The sequence below is a fragment of the Peromyscus californicus genome, unplaced genomic scaffold (assembly GCF_007827085.1).
Source record: "Peromyscus californicus insignis strain IS unplaced genomic scaffold, ASM782708v3 Scaffold_16__1_contigs__length_79575227, whole genome shotgun sequence".
NCBI classification, from domain to species: Eukaryota; Metazoa; Chordata; class Mammalia; order Rodentia; family Cricetidae; genus Peromyscus; species Peromyscus californicus.
In genome coordinates this window covers 4473577-4490965 of record NW_026294458.1, presented here as the reverse complement: position 1 = coordinate 4490965, position 17389 = coordinate 4473577, and the positions used below count along the sequence as shown (strand labels likewise).

At 39.1% G+C, this 17389-nt stretch overlaps 1 long non-coding RNA gene across 1 annotated transcript; it reads left to right on the top strand.

Annotated features, from left to right (window-relative positions):
• The first annotated feature begins 3023 nt into the window (after positions 1-3023).
• On the top strand, positions 3024-16709 carry LOC128111772 (uncharacterized). Its single transcript, XR_008218697.1, has 2 exons — positions 3024-9061; positions 11092-16709. It is a non-coding gene; the product is annotated as an uncharacterized LOC128111772 (long non-coding RNA).
• Positions 16710-17389: the final 680 nt, after the last annotated feature.

Sequence of the window (17389 nt, the reverse complement as noted above, 5' to 3'; positions counted from 1 at the left end):
AGATGGAGAAAATAAGATATTCCATAATAAAGCTGTGGTGGTTTGAAAGAGAATGGCCCCAAAGGGATTGGCACTATAAGGAGATGTGACCTTGGTGGAGTAGGTGTGGTCATGTTGGAGGAAGTATGTCACTGTAGAGGCAGGGTTTGAGGCCTCATATGTGCTCAAGATATCACCCAGTGTTTCAGATCACTTTCTGTTGCTTGCAAGATGTAAATTCTCAGCTACTTCTCCAGTACCATGTCTGCCTGCATTCTACCATGATGATAATGGACTAAACCTCTGAAAACGTAAGCAAGTCATCTCAATTAAATGTTTTCCTTTATAAGAGTTTCTGGGTCATGGTGTCTTTTCATAGCAATAGAAACCCTAAATAAGACAAAAGCCAAATTTAATCAGTATTTACCTACAAATTTAGCTCTACAGAAGGTGCTAGAAGGAAAATGGCAACCTAAGGAAGTTAACTACAACCATGAAAACATAGGGAATAATTTCATACCAGCAAGACGAAAAGAAGGTAAAACACACATACACACACAAACACACCACCACCACCACCAACAACAACAACAACACAATAACAACAACAACACAACAGGAATCAACAATCATTGGTCATTGATATCTCAATAGCTGTGATCTCAACTGCCCAATAAAGGACATAGACATCAATAGAATGGATATGAAAACAGGATCTATCCTTCTGTTGCATTCAAGAAACACACCTCAAAACCAAGAATAGACATTCCCTCTGAGTAAAGATTTGAAAAAAGATATTCCAATAAATGAACCTAAGAAGCAAGGTGGTGCAGCCATTTTACTATCTAACAAAACAGACTTCAAACCAAAACTAATCAGAAGGGAAAGGACACTACATACCCATCAAAGGAAAACTCCACCAAGATAACATTTCAATTCTTAACAACTATGGCCCAAACACAAGGGCACCAAAGTTTGTAAAAAGCAACACTACTACAGCTTATATCACATATTGACCCTCATGTGGTGACAGTGTGTAACTTCAATACCCCACTCTCACCAATATGCAGGTCATTCAAACAAAAACTAAACAGGGAAATACTTGAGCTAACAAATGCTATAAACTAAATAGACCAAACATGTTTATAGAATACTTCACCCAAATTAAAAAGAATATACTTTCTCTGCACCTCATTGAACTTTCTCCAAAACTGACCACATGCTTGGACACAAAGCAAGTCTCAACAGATACACAAAAATTGAAATAACTCACTGCATCCTATTAAGCCACCACAGAATAGAGGTTGATATCAACAGAAGGCTTACAAACTCATGGAAACTGAACAACACTACCAAATGAAAAATGGGTCAAGACAGAAATAAAGAAATTAAAGACTATATTAGAGTTTCTATTGCTGTAAAGAGACACCATGACCATGGCAACTCTTTTTAAATAAAAACACTTAATTGGGGATGGTTTACAGTTCAGAGGTTTAGTTGATTATCATCATGGCAGTAAGCATGGTGGCACACAGGTAGACATGGTATTAGAGAGGTAACAGTTCTACATGTGGTTTGGCAGGCAGCAGGAAGAGAGACAGACACTGGGCTTGGCTTGTACTTCTGAAACCTCAAAGCCCAGTGGAACACTTCTTCCAAAAGGGCCATACCAGGCCAGATCAATATATAATGTCACTCACTACGAGCCTACGTAGGCCATTTTCATTCAAACCCCCACAAAAAAACTTCCAGAATTAAATGAAAATAAATGCACAACATACCCCAGATTATGGGATACAATGAAAGTTATTCTCTTATATAATAATCCTGTCTTTATCTTCCACTCCATCCCCTCCTCATAATCCCCTCACCTCCTCTTTCCCCTAGATCCACTGCTCCTCTGTTTCCCTTCAGAAAAGAGCGACCTAGAGGTTTTAAGAGGCAAGTACATAGCACCAAGTACCTACATAAAAAAATTAATTAAAAAAAAAAACAATTGAAGCATGTGGAGGAAGGGCCCATGGAGCCAGGTGCTAGTAAAGCTGGTCCTGAGGGAGAGTGTAGAGGGTGGAACCCAAGTTGTTTACAAAAAAATATGATTGGCGCTTCAGGTCAAGAAAGATGATGTTAGTACATAATTCCCTCATAGACAACACTGTAAATTCTGTAGACTAGGCAGGTGCGTTATTGGGTAACCTTTAAGCTGATCCGCACAATGGGGCATTTGCCCCTCCCCCACCCTGGTCTCGTTTTCTTTATGCTTTAAAAGGAGCTTGTTGTTTTTAAATAAATGAGTCCCTACCTGACTTGGCTTCTTGCTTCATCTGATTGTCTCCCAGGTAAAAGGGAGGCTGGTGAGCAGTGCATTTACCTTTCCTCAGTTCTAGGGCTCCCTTCTCAAGGGACCTAGGTTCCCAGTGGGGCAGGACTCCACAGAAGAGTTCTCATGATAGCAATATAACAGAACACCTGAAACAAAAAGAAGAAATCACACACAAAGGAGTAGATGGCAAGGAATAATCAAAGCCAAGGTTGAAATCAATTAAAATAGAAACAAAGAGAACAATACAAAGAATCAATTAAAGATTGGTTCTTTGAGAAATCCAGTATGATAGATAAACCCTCATTGAAATTAACTAAAAGTCAGAAAGAGAATGTCCAAAGTAACAAAATCAGAAATGAAAGGGAGGACATAACAACAGACAGAGGAAATCCATAGAATCGTGAGGGTGTAGTTTAAAAACTTGTACTCCACTAAATTGAAAAATCTAAAAGAAATGGATAATTTTCTGAATAGGTATCACTTAAGTTAAATTAAGATCAGGCAAGCAATTTAAACTGATGCATAACGCCTAGTGAAATAGAAACAGTTATTAAAAGTCTTCCAACTGCCGGGCGGTGGTGGCGCACGCCTTTAATCCCAGCACTCGGGAGGCAGAGCCAGGCAGATCTCTGTGAGTTCGAGGCCAGCCTGGGCTACCAAGTGAGTTCCAGGAAAAGGCGCAAAGCTACACAGAGAAACCCTGTCTCGAAAAACCAAAAAAAAAAAAAAAAAAAAAAAAAAAAAAAAAAAAAAAGTCTTCCAACTAAAAATAGCCTAGGGCCAGGTGTTTTGAGTGCAGAATTCACCAGATATTCAAAGAAGAGTTAATGCTAATACTCTGTAAATTATTCCACAAAATAGAAATAAAAGGAACATAGCCCAATTAATTTTATGAGGACACAGTTTTCCTGATACCCAAACCACATGAATACCCAACAGAGAAAGAGAATTACAGACCACTTTCCCTTATAAACTTAGATACAAAAATACTCAATAAAATACTTGAAAACCAAATCCAAGAATATATCAAAAAGATCATCCACCATGATCAAGGAGGCTTCATCTGAGAGATGCAGAGATGGAACAACGTGAAAATCAATAGATGTAATCCACCATATAAACGAACTGAAAGAAAAAAACTACACATGGTCATCTCAGTAGATGGAGAAAAGACCTTTGAAAAAATCCAACACCTTTTCATGATTAAAATCCTGGAGAGTTTAAAGGTACAGGGGACATACCCAAAATAATAAAGGCAGCTCACAGTGCACCTGTAGCCAACATTAACTTAAATGGAGAAAAACTCAAAACAACTCCACTAAAATCACAAGCAAGACAAGGCTGTCCACTCTCTATCTATTCAACATAGTACTTGAACTCTTAACTACAGCAATAAGACAACTGAAGGAAATCAAAGACCAAACCTAAGAAAAATAGGGATAGAAGAAGGAGAATTCCACCTTAAAGGCACAGAAAATATATTCAACAAAGTCATAGAAGAAAACTTTCCCAACCTAAAGAAGGACAAGCCTATGAAAGTACAAGAAGCTTACAGAACACCAGGTAGACTGGACCAAAAAAAAAAGTCCCCTTGCCTAATAATAGTCAAATCACTAAACATACAGAAAAAAAAGAGTATTAAGAGTTGCAAAGGAAAAAGGCCAAGTATAAAGGCAGACCTATCAGAATTACACTAGAATTCTCAATGGAGACTCTGAAAGCTAGAAGGTCCTGGACAGATGTTCTGCAGACAATAAGAGACCATGGGTGCCAGCCCAGACTACTATACCTAACAAAGCTTTCAATCATCATAGATGGAGAAAACAAGATATTCCATGACAAAGCCAGATTTAAACAATACCTGTCCACAAAACCAGCCCTACAGAAAGTACTACTAAAAAAAAAATTCTAACCTAAGGAAATTAGCTGCACCCACAAAAACACAGGCAATAGATAACCAACAAACTCCAAAGAAGGGAAACACACAAACGCTACCACCACCACTACCAAAACCCAAAATAACAGGAATTAATAACAATCACTGGCCATTAATATCTCTTAATACCAATTATCTCAATTCATCTATAAAAAGACAGGCTAACAGAATGGGTACAGAAACAGGACCCATTCTTCTGCTGCATACAAGAAACACACTTCAACCTCAAAGACAGATATCACCTCAGAGTAAAAGGTTGGGAAAAGATTTTCCAATCAAATGGACCTAAGAAATAAGCTGGTATAGCTATCCTAATATCTAACAAAATAGACTTCAAACTAAAATCAGTCAAAAGAGATGGAGAAGGACATTTCATATTCATCACAGGAAAAATCCATCAAGATGAAGTCTCAATTCTGAACATCTATGCCCCAAATATAAGAGCAGCCACATTTGTAAAAGAAACATTACTAAAGCTTAAATCACACATCAAACCACACACACTAATAGTGGGGGACTTCAACACCCCATTCTCACCACTGGATAGGTCTGCCAGACAGAAATGTAACAGAGAAATAAGGGAACTAATGGATGTTATGACTCAAATGGACATCTATAGAACATTTCACCCAAACACACACACACACAAAATACCTTCTTTTCAGCACCTCATGGGACCTTCTCTAAAATTAACCACATCCTTGGTAACAAAGCAAACCTCAACAGATACAAAAAAAAATTGGAATAACCTCCTGTATGTTATCAGATCGCCATGGCTTAAAGAATTCAAAACAACACTCAAGGCAGAAAGCCTACAGACTCATGGAAATGAACAATGTTCAACTGAATCACCACAGGGTCAAGGAATAAATAAAGAAAAAAATTAAAGACTTCCTAGAATTCAATGAAAATGAATGCACAGCATATTCAAGCTTATGGGAAACTATGAAAGCAATGCTAAGAGGAAAGTTTATAGCACTAAGTGCCTACATAAATAATGTGGAGAAATCTCACACTAGTGACTTAACAGTACATCTGAAAGCTCTAGAACAAAAGGAATCAAACTCACCCTGTAGATGACAGGAAATAATCAAAATGAGGGCTAAAATCAATAAAATAGAAACAAAGAGAACAATACAAAGAATCAATGAAACAAAGAGTTGTTTTTTTGAGAACATCAACAAGCCCTTATCCAAACTAACCAAAAGGCAGAGAGAGATTATCCAAATCAACAAAATCAGAAATGAAAACGGGGGCATAACAGACACTGAAGAAATCCAGAGAATCATTTGATCATACTTCAAAAACATGTACTCTACAAAATTGGAAAATGTGAAAGAAAGAAATGGACAATTTTCTGGATAGAAATTTACCACATACCAAAATTAAATCAAGACAAGATAAACAATTTAAATATACCTATAACCTCTAAGGAAATAGAATCAGTCATCGAAAGTCTCCCAACAACAACAAAAAATTCCCAGTACCAGATGGTTTCAGCTCAGAATTCTACCAGAATTTCAAAGAAATCTAATAGCAGTACTCCTCAAGTTGTTCCACACTATAGAAACAGAAGGAACATTGCCAAACTCTTTTTATGAGGCTACAGTTACCCTGATGCTCAAACCACTCAAAGAAACAACTAAGAAAGAGAATTACAGACTAATCACCCTCATGAACATTGACACAAAAAATACTCAATAAAATACTGGCAAACTGAATCCAAGAACACATCAGAAAAATCATCCACCATGATCAAGTAGGCTTCATCCCAGAAATGCAGGGATGGTTCAGCATACAAAAATCTGTAAAATGCAATCCATCATATAGATAAACTGAAAGAAAAAAAACCACATGATCATCTCATTAGATGCTGAAAAAGGCCTTTAACAAAACCCAACCCCTTCATGATAAAAGTCTTGGAAAGATGAGGGATACAAGGGACACACTGAAATATAATAAAGTCAATATACAGCAAGCCAACAGCCAACATCAAACTTAATGGAAAAAAAACTCAAAGTGATTTCACTAAAATCAGGAACAAGACAAAGCTGTCTACTCTCTCCATATCTATTCAATATAATATTCATAGTTCTAGGTAGAGCAATAGGACAACAAAAAGAGATCAAGAGGATACAAATTGGAAAGGAAGAAGTCAAACTTTTGCTAATTGCAGATGATATGATAGTATATATAAATGACCACAAAAATTCTAACAGGGAACTCCTACAGATGATAAACACCTTCAGTAATGTGGTGGTATACAAGATTAGCTCAAAAAAATCAGTAGCCCTCCTATGTACAAATGATAAATGGGCTGAGAAAGAAATCAGAGAACCATCATACATTACAACAGCCATAAACAACATAAAATACCTTGGGGTAACTCTAAATAAGCAAGTAAAAGACCTATATGACAAGAACTTCAAGTCTTTCAAGAAAGAAATTGAAGAAGATATCAGAAAATGGAAAGATCTCCCATGCTCTTGGATAGGTAGGATCAACATAGTAAAAATGGCAATCTTACCAAAAGCAATCTACAGATTCAATGCAATCCCCATCAAAATCCCAACATAATTATTGAAAGAATAATACTCAACGGAAGAACAAAAAACCCAGGATAGCCAAAACAATCCTGTACCATAAAAGAACTTTCAGAGGCATCACCATCCCTAACTTCAAGCTCTACTGTAGAGCTATAGTGTAGTCCAGTGGTTTCTCCCATCCTGCCTGGCCCTGCAGTCCTGCAACCACTAATAAAATAATCATTTAGAGGCTTAATATTATTTACAAACTATATGGTCTATGGCAAACCCCGTGTTAGTTAGCTCTTATATCTTAAATTAACCCATTTCTATTAATCTATGTTTTGCTATGTGTTCTGTGGCTTTACTGGTTTGTTGGCATCTTGTTTTTCCTTCAGTGATGGCTGCTGTCTCCCTAGATTCCACCTCCCCCCTCCCCTCTTTTTTTTCTTTCTTTGGATTTCCTGTCTCTAAGTTGCCTTGCCATGGCCAAAGCAGCTTATTTATTAACCAATGGGAGCAACATATATTTACAATGTACAGAAAAATATCCCCTAGCACTAAAGTATTAAAAAACAGCTTAGTATTGGCATTAAAACAGACATGTGGATCAATGGAAATGAATTGAAGACCCTGACATTAATCCAAACACCTATGAACAACTGATTTTTGAAAAAGAAGCTAAAATTATGTAATGAAAAACCAAAAGCATCTTCAACAAATGATGCTGGCATAACTGGATGTCAACATGTAGAAGATTGCAAATAGATCCATATCTGTCACCATGTACAAAACTCAAGTCCAAGAGGATCAAAGACCTCAATATAAATCCAAATACACTGAACCTGATAGAAGAGAAAGTAGAAAGTAGTCTCGAATGCATTGGCACAGGAAACTACTTCCTAAATAAAACACCAGTAGCACAGACACTGAGAACAACAATTAACACATGGAACCTCTTGAAACTGAAAAGCTTCTGTAAGGCAAAGGACATAGTCCACAAGACAAAACAGCAGCCTACAGAATGGGAAAGGATCTTCACCAACCCCACATGTGACAGAGGGCTGATTTTCAAAATATATAAAAGAACTCAAGAAACTAGACATCAAAATACCAAATAATCCAATTAAAAATGGGGTACAGAGCTAAACAGAGAATTCTCAACAGAAGAATCTCAAATGGCTAAGACATTTAAGGAATTGCTCAACATCCTTAGTCATCAGGGAAATGCAAATCAAAATGACTCTGAGATACCATCTTATACCTGTCAGAATGATTAAGATCAAAACACTGATGACAGCTTATGTTGAAGAGGATGTAGAGTAAGGGGAACACTCCTACACTGTTGGTGGGAGTGCAAACTTATACAGCAATGTTGGAAATCAGTATGGCAGTTTCTCAGAAAATTGAGAATCAATCTACCTCAAGACCCAGCAATACCACTATTGAGCGTGTACTCAAACGATGCTCAGTCATACCACAAGGACACATGCTCAACCATGTGCATAGCAGAATTATTTGTAATAGCCAGAACCTGGAAACAACCTAGATGCCCCTCACCTGAAGAATGGATAAGGAAAATGTGGTACATTTACACAATGGAGTATTACTCAGTGGTTAAAAAAACAAAAAACAAAAAACAATGGCATCATGAAATTTGAAGGCAAATGGATAGAACTAGAAAGAATCATCCTGAGTGAGGTAACTCAGACCCAGAAAGACACACACAGTATGTACTCACTCTTAAATGGGTATTAGATGCAAAACAAAGGATAACCAGGCTACAGTCCACAACCCCAGAGAAGCTAGGTAAAAAGGACCCTAAGAGGGACACACATGGAGAGCCCCAGGAAGGGAAAATAGTTAAGATCTCCTGGGTAAACTGGGAGGGAGGTTAGATGGAAAGGGATAGTGGATGGGAACAGGAGTGACTGAGATGGCCAAGTGGAGGGAGGGACAGAGAGGGAGCACAATGAAAGAGATATCCTGGTAGAGGGAACCATTAGGGGGTTAGGGAGAAACCTGGTACTGGAGAAATCCCCAGAAATTCACAAGGATGACTCCAGCTAAAACTCCTAGCTATAATGGAGAGGGTACCTGAACTTATCTTCCCTTATAATCAGATTAGTGACTACCCTAATTGTCACCATAGAACTACTTCCAGTAACAGATGGAAGCAGATGCAGTGATCCACAACCAAGCACTGGGCTGAGCTCCTCGACTTCAATTGAAGAGAGGGAGGAGGGATCTCAGGAGCAAGCGAGGTCAAGATCATGATGTGGAAAACCATAGAGACAGGTGACTCAAGCTGGTAGGAGCTCATAGACAGCTGGGGAACATGCATGGGGCCTAAATAGGCTCTCTGAATGTGGGCAACAGTTATGTGGCTAGATCTGTTTAGAGAGCCCCTGGCAGTGGGATCAGAACTTATCCCAGGTGCATGAAATGGCTTTTTTAAACACATTCCCTAGGGTGGGATACCTTGCTCAGCGTTGATACAGGAGGAAGGGGCTTGGTCCAGCCTCAACTTAGTATGCCAGACTTTTTTGACTCCCCAACAGAAGCCTGTCTGAGGAATGGAATGGTGGAATGGGGGGGATGGGGAAAGGTGGAGGTAGAGTGGGAGAAGGGGAGGGAGAGTGAACTGGAATTGGTATGTAAAATGAAAAACAATGTAAAGACAGAGAGAAAGAGAGATAGAGAGGAAGGAAGGGAAGGAGGGAAAGGCGGAAAGAGGGAGGGAGGAAGGAAGAAAATACAAAAGTCCTTGAAAATTACAAGATCTTATGAAAAGAAAAATAAGTAGTGAGGAATAAACAGTATAAATTTGGTAAACTAGGTTCAGGTTTTGTTTGAAATTTCTTTCTTTGGTTTATAAATCAGATTTTTATTAAAATCTGTGACTTTGCTAGTTTATTTTTCCTGTAGGTATTCTTTAATACATATGTAACACACTGGGCAAACACTGAATCTAAAACCTAAGCAATAACTGATTCTAGAGCCAGGTACAATGCTGACTAAATACATGACTTATAAATCAGATCGTTTTTTCATAGATTTTACTTTAGCATAGGAATTATAATACCATCTGTATATTCCTTGTAAGGATTTTTAATTTAAATTTTTATGTTTTTGAGAATATCATGCATGAGAACTGTAAATACATCATTTGTCTCTTCAGAGTGTGTTGTTCAGCTCTATGACAAACAGTGTGCCGGAGACAGGCCATTTACAAGGAGCACACGGTTTTATAGGGAGCACACGGTTTTATAGGGAGCACACAGTGGAGTAAGTTTTTCACCTCATGGCCAGATGCAACAAGATAGAAAAGCCAGAGTTCTGAGAAATCTGTCTGTCTACACTCAAGTTCTAGGTTGTAGACAAGTATGCCTTCATTGTGGGCTGTTTCGTGGCCGCTAGGACCCAAACTCAGGGCTTCACACTTGGGCAGGAAGCACTTTACCCATTGAGTTATCTCTGTGGCCCCTCCAACCACTTTTTTTCAAACCACTTTTTAACAGGGTCTCCTTTAAGAGTTGAGAAGCCTGGTGCAAAAGTACCAATGAAGGTCCTAGTACCCCTGTTAAATAACATACTCAGTATATTTCATTTTATATTTTCATACTTATTTGCATATTTGAGCATCTTCCAGTTTTCCTGCTTTGACTACTATAACTTATAACAGAATTGAACACGTATAAAGTCATAGTTTGGGGCCAGAAAGATGGTTCAGTGAGCAGGGCTCTTGCTGTCAAGGGTGACAATGTGGTGGAATGAGAGAACTGACTCCTGCAAGCTGTCCTCTGACCTCCACACTTGTGCATGGCGTGTGTACCACACCCCAAATAAATCAATGTAATATTAGTAAAAAAAAAAAAAGATCATTTTTATAGAACTGAGAATCATAAACTATTGACAATAACTAAATTGAACATCCATATTGTAGTTCTGTTGCTGAGTCAGTTATACTTGAATGGATAATAGGTATAGATGAACCCCATAAGTTATTAGTTATTCCAAGAAATACTTTTTCTTCCCTTCATGTTAGCAGAAAACCACTCTATAGTTATAATTGAAATTTCAACATAATTTGATCTCTGGTGATAGCAGTGATCTAAAGTAGCTATGATTTAAGTAGAATGGAGTGTGTTTAAATGAGGTCAAAATCTGAGTATATTTGCGTTATGAATCTGAAGAAAAATTAAAGGAAGATGATTGATACCTGGTATTACTGGACATAATACTTAATTATGTAGGAACATATAGGGTTTATATTGTGTAAGAAGCATTTGACAAGCTGATTAATTTGTCTTTTTCTCTTGCCTAAGTGCTTCCAGTGATCAATTCCTCCCTGCTCTCTGAAGCTGGACGAGCTCCTGATGTCCAATCGTGGTGCAGACTGTAAACCATCATAGAATCCCGACAACTTCATCGTCCTTCTACGCCATCTTAAAAGATCCACATGGAGTCTTCTCCTGGGCCTGATGAACATAAAGAGAATAATGTGAAGAGCTACCATGTGCTCTGCCAGGGCTGTGCTCTGGACCCAGGTGCTGGGGCTCCTGGGGATTTCATGTATATGTGTATGAGAAGGAAATCTGTGGAGGGCTCAAAAGTACAGAGCTTAAGACAGAGTATCATAAGGAAACTTTGTGGGAGGGTGGAAGTGTTTCAGTCTTGATGTGTATCATATCATGATCATGTTAGTTTATATGTTTGTTCAGATTTAATAATTGTACACTTAATATTTGTGTGTTCTGCTTGTATTCAGCAAAGTTTTGTTAGTATAAAAATAAAGGCTACAGAGAACACTTCTCTCTCATTCCTACTCTTTGCTTCTCTAGCCTAGATTTCTCCTATTTATCCTCTCTGCCTGCTAGATCTGCCTATCATTTCTATGCCTAGCTATTGGCCATTCATCCCTTTATTAGACCAATCAGGTGCCTTAGGCAGGCAAGGGGAGATAAATGCAACACATCTTTTCATAATTAAACAAATGCTGGGTAAACAAATGTAACACATCTTTGCCTAGTTAAAATAATATCCACAATACCCCAGTCCTTTTTCCATTACTTTAATGCAGCTGTATAGTATTCTCACATGCCCCCTCACATACACAGATATACTAATTGCTTTACTTTTTAACCTGGCTACACTAAATTTTGTCTTTGGCATTGAACCCTAAGTCACTGATATAGACATAGACTCTAATTACATATGATTACTTCCATTTCTCTCTTCTAAGTAACATTACAGTTTAATTTGTTGCATATAAAGTTTTTATTATATTATGGTTTTGTATTGTATTATTTTTTTCATATGGAACATGAGTGAAAAACATTTTTTTAATTTTTAAAAGTTTAATTAATTACATATCCCCCCATTCTTCCTACACTTCCAATGTGTGCATCCTCCTCCCTCCCACCATCACGGCCTCCTCTTCTTTAACCATCGTTATTACATGTAAATATAAATGAATAAAAATACAATCTGCTGAGTTCACTCAGGACTGCCTGTATGTATGTTTCGTGGGCTGACCACTTGGTATTGGATAGCAAATCAGGGGCCTCATCCCCTGGAAAAACTAATTCTCCCTCCTTCAGCTGCTGTTAATTGCTTGTAGCTTCCCACCTGGGGTGGGCCCCAGTAAGATTTCCCCTTTCTGTGTTGGGATGTCAACTGTTGCTGGAATTGTTCATGTCTTGTTTAGGCAGCCATGTTGTTGAAATTTCACGGGTATAGTGTTTTAGGGTTTCCATTGTTGTGATAAAGACTATGGCCATAATCAACTTGGGGAGGAAAGGGTTTATTTTACTTCCACTTCCACATCACACTCCACCATTGAAAGTAGTCAGGGCAGGAACTCCAGGCAGGCACCTGGAGACAGGAACTAATGCAGAGGTATGGAGGAGTGTTGCTTACTGGCTTGCTTCCCATGTAACAAAGACTATTGAGGTCCAGCCACGTATAAGCCTTTCCCCAGAGTTCCAGAAGAGATGCTATCAGTGGCAAATTAATTAATCTGAGGGACGTTGAATGAATCTATGTACCCCAAGCTCTTTAGTCCATTCACTTTATTATTCCGCGTCAATTCTCTCTCTACACAGCTTCTTTTGTACTCTCACACTTAGCTCCTTTCTTTCCTGATTCTCTCTACCATTTCCTGCTGTTCTCTTTATGTTCTATCTTAGTTCTCCCATCTTAGTCCTACCCCGTCTCAGTTCTCCACCTTAGTTCCTCCCAAGTCTCTGAGGTTTACAGTTATACACCCATGCAATCAGCAATACTCTGGCCAAGGCAAGGTCACCAGGCTTGAATTCTTTCAGAATCAAAAGGAGGGGTGATACGATCCACACAAAGAGCAGTATTTGTCAGCTGTCATTTGCAAGCCAAAAGGGAAGTGACTAATGGGGAATGAATCAGCTAAGGGCTGAATTCAGTTATTAGATCTAAAAGGGGGATTTATGTGCTCAAACTGTATTCTCAGAAGTGGTTAGTTAAGATGTTAGGAGTCACTAAGTTTTGAGTGAAAATAAAACTACTTTATGTTCCTTTGGCACCACATCTCCCCAAGGTTATCTTGGCTGCACCATTTTCTGGCAGGGGAGGGGAAGTGTACTCAGTAACTAGGCAACCTGTGTCACAGCTAGATGTACCTGGTATGTAAAAGCCCTTTTGTTCTGAGTTAATTGTTAAAGGCAGATCTTTAGAACTAGAGATAACACTTGGAAAAAAAGAAGGGTTAAGCTAATTAGCACATCCACCTGGCCTGGGCAACCAGTAGTCTCAGGAACTAACAGATAGTCTGAATGCTTATCTATCTGCAGTCTGTCCTAGAAGGTCTGGGAAGTATCTCAGATAAAATACTTCCATCCAGAGAAGGTCCTGGCCAGATGTTTGCTAGTGACGATAATTACAAAAAGGTCTGGAATTAGAGGTCTGGCTGGGTGACTGCTGTCAGCACAGTTGGGGGATGTTGTCCAAATACTCCAATTGTATAAGGGACATTGTGCCAAGTGAATGATTCAACCACATTGTTAAAAGTTCTTGGGAAAAGAATCAAATGGGAAAGCTACAATAGCACACAGGAAATTCATTGCAGGAAACAGCTTATATATTCAAAAGCATCACCAAGACTCCTTGAATCTTGGCTTTATCCTCTGGAAGAGTTTTTAGCTCTTCCAGGTAATAGCTTTTGCCATAGTCAGCTGAATTCCTATTTTATATTTCTGCAACTTGCAGCACCCATGACTTGCTCAGATAGCTTTCTTATATAACCTAGGACTTCCAGTCCAGGGGTGACATCACCCTCAGTGGTCTGGGCCCTCCCACATAATTATTAATTAAGAAAATGCCCTACAGACTTGCTTACAGGCAAATCTCATGAACGAATTTTTTCCCAGTTGAAAGTCTCTCTTCCCAAATGACTCTAACTGTGTCAAGTTGCCATAAAACTAACCAGGACTTGAAGCTTTCCTGAGATAGTAAGTTTTTAGTGGCTATATTAAAGTGGTATGTCCCAGTGGCTAAGGTGCTGGGCTTTGGAGTTCAGAAAAAAGCTAGGTTCAGGTCCTTCTGTCCTTGACCTGTGTGGTGGTTTGAAAGAAAATGACCCCCAAAGGGAATGGCATTATTGGAAGGTGTGAGCTTGTAGGAGTAGGTGTAGTCTTGCTGGAGGAAGTGTGTCACTGTTGAGGCAGGCTTTGAGGTCTCATATATGCTCAAGCCATGCCCAATGAGACAGTCTACTTCCTGTTGTCTATATATCAACATGTGGCAGCTCCTTCTCTAGTATCATGTCTGCCTGCATGTTGCCATGCTCCCACCATAATGATAAAGGACTAAACCTCTGAAACTGTAAGCTGCCACCTCAATTAAATGTTTCCCTTATAAGAGTTGCTGTGGTCATGGTGTCTCTTCATAGCAATAGAAACCCTAAGACAACCTGGAACAAACTAATTCAAATCTAATTTGGTGTTACCCTTAGAGTTGTTTTAAGGATTAAGATAATGTATAGAAAGTGTTTGGTATTGAATGACCACAGAAGTACCCTATCAGCACTAGGAACAATATTATTAATTATCTCCTTCACTACTGGAGGGTATGCAAAAATGCTAGCTTCTGATCCACCCTCAGTATTGTCTATTAGGACCTAAATTATTTTCTTGATGAAATGAATACATGTTGAATGGTCCTTGTCTGAAACTCTTAGAATTAGAAGTGCTTCAGACTTCACATTTTTTAGATCCTGAAATATCTACATATCCATAATGAGATATGTTGGGGATAAGACCCAAGGCTAAACAGGAAATCTATTGTATGTTTTGAATAATTTGTTGTGTGAAACAAAGTTTCATGGTGTAGAGTTTTCCACTTGTAGTGTGATATCTGTGCTCAAAATAATGTAGAGTTGGAATTTTTGAATTAGGGATGTTTAGCTTGTGTGTGTGTGTGTGTGTGTGTGTGTGTGTGTGTGTGTGTGTATGTAGTATTGGGAGCCAAACAATAGTAGAGTTATATTTTCAATTCTCAACCTGTGTTCCATCCTTATTTTAATTATTTAATCATATTACTTGGCTAATAGGAAGCTGGACATTTAATTTTTTTTTTAGCATTTTAAATTTTAAAAATCTTTAAAATTTCTCCTAGATTCTCTATCTACTTCCTAGGTGCCTTTTATTCACTGTTAATTTATGAACAGGTACACGATAATTATGTTATGGGGCAGGTTAAGCATAGCTGCCACATGGGACACAGTAAAGGAAGGAAACATATTTTCATTATTTCTGACATGGACAATAAATAGATAAGTGAAAGCCAGTATGCCCCTGAGGTGGCTTCATCACCAGCTATGCACTCACTGCCCATACATGTGTTTCCTTCTTTCCATGGCAGTTTAGTCCAGTCTAGTTGGCCAGAGAGAGCAAGGTTAGCTAACTGGATGTGGTTCATTTGAATACCAGGGCATATTTTTGTTGTTATTATATAGCTATTTGAATCAGTTAGTCTGTAAAGCACATTATTTGTGTATGGTCATAGCTGTTGTTGAATTGAAAATGTCATTTGAGAGATGTGTGAAACAGTGCCTGAATGTAGAGATCCCAGGCCATCATTGGCAATACACTGTGACCTAGCTTGGCCACCGGGCAAATCCTGACACTGCTATGGACAAGGTGGTGCTGTTACTGGGTCAGCCTCACCTGTGCTGCCTCATCTGTGCTGCCACTCCTCCTAGCTAGCTCCCCCAGACCCATGTCTTTAATATAACAGTGTTATAAATATTTCAGAACAGCAAGAGAGCGAGACCCAGAATCTCCCTGCCCAACTCTCTATTTTACACCGTTTGCAACAACACTCTGCTCAGACCTAGATGATTCACCGTGTTTATGGCTTCTGTTTCAGGCAGTTTCAGTCACTAGTGATCATCCTGCCTGGAGCCTATGTAGCTAGCCTGCCTAGAGTGGGAATTAGGGGACACCTATGCAAATGAGAACTGAGAAGAAGCTGTGCCTTCAGAGACTGACTGATTAGAACAGCAGTACTGTGGGGAGATCAGCTAAGTACCTAATCTAGGTCTAGCTACCGTCTTCCAACAGCCATCCCTTACCTACCTCTGCATCAGAACATCCCATGACAAATAGATGAAAACCTTTTGAAATCTATTAACTTAGCAGACCACTAGCTCCCACCAATCCAAACACTAAGAATGTCATAAGATAGCATCTTATAGAAAAGCTCCCCCAATCCTGCTGTACCTGCCTTTCTGATGTACCCTTCAATGTATTTTAAACATGCCTTGATTTATGACTTTGTTGTGTAAAACTATAAAACTTCATGAAACTGCTTCCACATTGGAACATGGAACTTGGGGTAACGTGAATCTGTTCCCAGGCCATGGTCACTCAAAATGGCTCCAGAATAAACTATCTCTTACTACTACCCTTAAGATGACAGCTGTGGTTTCTGCCTTGACACCAACTTGCTGCTTGCTGCCCCCTGCTGGACATGGGACATGTTGTGCTCTTCCATCACCTGAAGACTGGGGGGAGCTTTGTGTGGCCTTTCCTACTGTCTGCACTTCTGGAATTGTGGATCTAGGGTAAAAGACAGATACTTACTAGGGATAGGAAAGAGACCCATGTTTTCTCTAGTGTCTTTGTAGCTTTCCCAGGACAGAATTGGGGATGGATGGGATTACTACTTCTCTTTGTCTCATGGAGATCAAAAAGAGACGAGTTTCTCTCTGATCCCTAAACACCAAGTGTAGGAGAAAACAAGTAGGAGGCTGAGACCCCAACAGGCCAGAGCAGATGTGCAGCAGGAGCCAGTGCCCCAGGGAGTCATCAGTGGTTGTGTCCAGCTTTTCCTGAGAGAACGAAAGCATTTCACCAGTGAGGACACTGAGGATCAGAGTAGACGTGCCTGACTGTAAGGTAGCAGAAGGGGCCTTTGTATATAGACCTGTTGGGATATTAAGCCAGTTTTTCCCCCATGGCACTGAAAGGTATTTCTTTAGAACTAAAGAATTCCTGGATGCATCCTCTCCCGTCTTTCCAGAGGTAGGAGATGGTAGAATATGCCCCTATTTTATCAGGCTCACAAATATCAGCCATCGATAAAAGTTGG